This window comes from Heterodontus francisci, unplaced genomic scaffold (assembly GCF_036365525.1).
Source record: "Heterodontus francisci isolate sHetFra1 unplaced genomic scaffold, sHetFra1.hap1 HAP1_SCAFFOLD_51_1, whole genome shotgun sequence".
Lineage (NCBI taxonomy): Eukaryota > Metazoa > Chordata > Chondrichthyes > Heterodontiformes > Heterodontidae > Heterodontus > Heterodontus francisci.
Window position 1 is genome coordinate 1940402 of NW_027141937.1, and position 4976 is coordinate 1945377.

Genomic DNA, 4976 nt, shown 5'->3' on the forward strand with positions numbered 1-4976 from the left:
ATGCAGCCGCACACGAATGTAGTCATCAGGATGAGGGCGACGTTGGGTACATTTTTCCCGCCCTTATCCAGGGGTTTGAACATCGTGTCCCTCCAGACCTGGTCCATTTTGGAACCCCATATGAAGCGGAAAATGGCTCGGGTGATCGCCACAGCGCAGGAGTGGCGTATGGGCCAGACCTGCACCACGTACAGCAATGTGAGCACCTCACACCTGATAACCAGGTTCTTCCCCACAATGGAGAGAGATCGCTGCTCCCACATGCTCAGCTTATGGTGTATCCTGGCTACTCGCTCCTTCCAGGTTTTGGTGCACGTCCCAGCCCTTCCAAACCATATCCACAGCAACTTCAGGTAGTCTGACCTGACGGTGAAGGGGACAAAGGATCGGTCAGCCCAGTTCCCAAAGAACATGGACTCGCACTTGCCGTGGTTAACTTTGGCTACCGAGGCGAGTTCGAACTGGTCGCAGATGCTGATCAGTCTGCGAACGGACAGCGGATCCGAGCAAAAGACTGCGACGTCATCCAGGTACAGGGAAGTTTTAACCTGAGGGACTCCACTGCCTCGGATTGTAACCCCCCCTTATGCTTGCATCCTTCCTAATAGACTCAGCAAAGGGTTCAATACTGCAAACAAACAAGACAGAGGAGAGAGGACTGCCCTGTCTGTCTTTGCAAAGCAGGTGCAGAAAAAGATGCAGTGGTTTTTATTGCGGTTCATCCCAAGCAGCTGTGCAAAACAGGAGTCTGTGCTCTACAGGCTGCTCTCAGGGATGCACACCGAGATAAACATCAACTGCTGCTGGAGGACTATCAATTCGGTGAAAGACGCCCTTTGGTCTGCCCGAAATTTGCTGGTCTTCCAGCGCAAAGACTTGTCCATGACCTAATGTTGCTGGCTGGCACATTCCAAGGTCCAAGACTGCGTGCTGAGGGACGCACTACAGCTTGGGGCAGCCACTGCAAAGGCTAACTGGGGAAGACCACTGTGTAAGATCCCCCCACAAGGTGAAGTGAGGGACTGGATCCATGGAAATCCCCTCGGGCTGTATCCAGAAAATATTTCTCCGCCTCCAGGCTCACTTCTTTGACCAGGAGTCCTCCTCCCGACCAGCAGACCCATTCACCCACCTCCAGCATTCTCCCTCTACCTGGACCCCTCCCCCTGGCCACTTACCCGCTCTTGATCTCTTCATTGAAAACTGTCGGCTGGACATTTGTCATCTCAATTTCTCTGCCCCCCTCACTCACTCTCACCTGTCCCCCTCTGATCTTGAGGCACTCCGTTCGCTCAGGTCTAACCCCGACATGGTCATCAAACCTGCAGACAAGGGTGGTGCTGTTGTTGTATGGCATACCGACTTCTACCTTGCAGAGGCTCAGCGCCAACTCACAGACACTTCTTCCTACCTCCCTCTGGACCATGACCCCATCGGCGAAAATCAAGCCACCGTCCAAAGGACTGTCACTGACCTCATCTCCTCTGGACATCTTCCTTCTACAGCTTCCAACCTCATAGTCCCACAACCCCGGACAGCCCGCTTCTACCTCCTAACCAAAATCCACAAATGGGAATGTCCCGGCAGACCCATTGTGTCAGCCTGCTCCTGCCCCACTGGACTTACTTCTTCCTATCTTGACTCTATCTTTTCTCCGCTGGTCCAGTCTCTTCCCACCTACATCCGTGACTCTTCTGACGCCTTACGTCATTTTGACAATTTCCAGTTTCCTTGTCACAACCGCCTCCTCTTTACTATGGACGTCCAATCGCTCTGCACCTCCGTCCCCCAACAGGATGGTTTAAGGGCTCTCCGCTTCTTCCTGGAACAGAGGCCCAACCATTCCCCATCCACCACCACCCTCCTCCGCCTGGCTGAACTTGTTCTCACATTGAACAACTTCTCCTTCAACTCCACGCACTTCCTTCAAGTAAAAGGTGTCGCTTTGGGTACCCGCATGGGTCCTAGTTATGCCTGTCTTTTTGTGGGATATGTCGAGCATTCGTTGTTCCAGTCCTACTCAGGCCCCCTCCCCCGACTCTTTTTCGGATACATTGATGACTGTATCGGTGCCGTTTCCTGCTCCCGGCCCGAACTGGAAAACTTTATCAACTTTGCTTCCAATTTCCACTCTTCTCTCACCCTTACATGGTCCATCTCTGACACTTCCCTTCCCTTCCTCGACTTCTATGTCTCCATCTCTGGGGATAGGTTGTCTCCTAATATCCATTATAAGCCCACCGACTCCCACAGCTACCTCGACTACACTTCTTCACACACTACCTCCTGTAAGGGCTCCATTCCATTCTCCCAATTTCTCCGTCTTCGACGCATCTGCTCTGATGATGCTACCTTCCATGACGGTGCTTCTGGTATGACCTCCTTTTTCCTCAACCGAGGAATCCCCCCCACTGTTGTTGACAGGGCCCGCAACCGTGTCCGGCCCATTTCCCGTACCTCTGCCCTCAACCCTTCCCCTCCCTCCCAGAACGGTGACAGGGTTCCCCTTGTCCTCACTTTCCACCCCATCAGCCTCCGTATCCAAAGGATCATCCTCTGCTATTACCACCACCTCCAGCGTGATGCCACTACCAAACGCATCTTCCCCTGTCAGCATTCCGAAAGGATCGTTCCCTCCGTGACAACCTGGTCCACTCCTCCATTATCCCCACCACCTCGTCCCCATCCCATGGCACCTTCCCCTGCAATCGCAGGAGGTGTAATACCTGCCCATTTACCTCCTCTCTCCTCACTATCCCAGGCCCCAAATACTCCTTTCAGGTGAAGCAGCGATTTACTTGTACTTCTTTTGATGTAGCATACAGTATTCGCTGCTCACAATGTGGTCTCCTCTATATTGGGGAGACCAAGCGCAGACTGGGTGACCGTTTTGCGGAACACCTCCGCTCGGTCCGCAAGCAGGACCCTGAGCTTCCGGTTTCTTGCCATTTAAACACTCCCCCCTGCTCTCATGCTCACATCTCTGTCCTGGGATTGCTGCAGTGTGCCAGTGAACGTCAACGCAAGCTCGAGGAGCAGCATCTCATCTTCCGATTAGGCACACTGCAGCCTGCCGGACTGAACATTGAGTTCAATAATTTCAGAGCATGACAGCCCCCCATTTTACTTTCATTTTTAGTTGTTTCTTCTTTTTTCTTCTTTTTTGCTTTTTTACATTTTTTACAACCTTTTATATTGCATTTATTTCATTTCATCTTAGTTTATTCAGTTTGCTTTCCCACTGTTTATTTTCAGGTTTGCTCTTGCTGCTGTTCAATATTCAGTCCGTTAACACCTATTCTGTACTAATGCTTTGTCTTTCAACACACCATTAACATATTGTTTGCCTTTGCTCCATGACCTTTTGGTCAGCTATGTGGCCTTGTCCAACCTGCACCTTCTCCTTTGTTATCTCTTGCCCCACCCCCACCTCACTTGCTTATAACCTGTGACATTTTTAATATTTGTCAGTTCCAAAGAAGGGTCACTGACCCAAAACGTTAACTCTGCTTCTCTTTCCACAGATGCTGCCAGACCTGCTGAGTGGTTCCAGTATTTCTTGTTTTTATTCCAGAAAATATTTGGTTGCTGCAAAAGGTACATGGCAGGTAAAATGAAATGGAAGGGTTGTGAGGCAATTCATTCCTGTACTGAAGGAAACTGATCTCCTTTGCAATCTTTGTATTGTTGACTTGGTGCTGTTTTTGAACTGTTTTGTAATGCATCTTTTTATAGTTTTTTTAACGAATAAAGTATATGTTGGAAATTGAAAAAAAAGTTCAGAGAAGGTTCACTGGATTTATTCCTGTGATGAAGGGGTTGTCTTGTGAGGAGGATTGAGCAGGTTGGACCGATACTGATTGGAGTTTAGAAACATGAGAGGTGATCGTATTGAGACATATAAGATTCTGAAGGGTCTTGACAGGGTAGATGCTGAGAGGATGTTTCCCCTCGTGGTGGAATCTAGAACTAGGGGACACAGTTTCAGAATTAGGGATTTTCCGTTTAAGAAGGAAATGAGGAGGAATTTCTTCTCTCAGACAGTTGTTCATCTTTGGATTTTTATCTACAAGGAAGTCAAGGGTTATGGGGGGCAGGCAAGAAAGTGGGGTTGATGCCATGATCAGATCAGCCATGATCCTATTGAATGGCGGAGAAAGCTCGAGGGGCCAAATGGCCTCCTCCTGCTACTATTTCTGTTCTTATGATCTCATTGCAGCTTGTTCCAAATAGAGACAAAAGAGTGGAATTCCAGAGGAGAGGTAAGAGTAATTACCCTTGAGTGAGTGTGGCATCAAGGATCCCTAGCAAAATTGAAATCATTGGGAATCAGGGGGAAACTGTCCACTTGTTGGAGTCATACCTAGCACAAAGCAAGATGATTATGGTTGGTGGAGGCCGATCATCTCAATCCAGGACATTGCCTCAGGAGTTTCTCAGGGTAGTGTCCTAGGCTCAACCATCCTCAGCTCTTTCATTAATGAGTTTCCCCTCAACTTAAGTCAGAAGTGGGAATGTTAGGTGATGATTCACAACTCCTCAGATACTGAAGCAGTCCATGTCCGCAAGCAGCGAGACCTGAACAACATTCAGGCTTGAGCTGATAAGTGACAAGCGACTTGGTTGCCACAAAAGTACTACGCAGTGAACATCTCCAATGAGAGAGAATCAAACCATCTACCTTTTAATACTCAGCAGCATTATCATCACTGAATCCCTCACCAACAACATCTTGGGGGTTACCATTGACCAGAAACTAAACTGGACCAGTCACATCTATGCTGCGGCTTTTAGCGTAGGTCAGAAATTGGGAATTCTGCAGCAAGTATCTCACCTCCTGACATGCCAAAGCCTGTCCATTGTCTACAAGGCACAAGTCAGGAGTGTGATGGAACACTCTCCACTTTTCTGGATAGCTGCAGCTCCAAAAACACATAAAAAGCTCAATACCACCCTGGACAAAGCAGTCCTCTTCA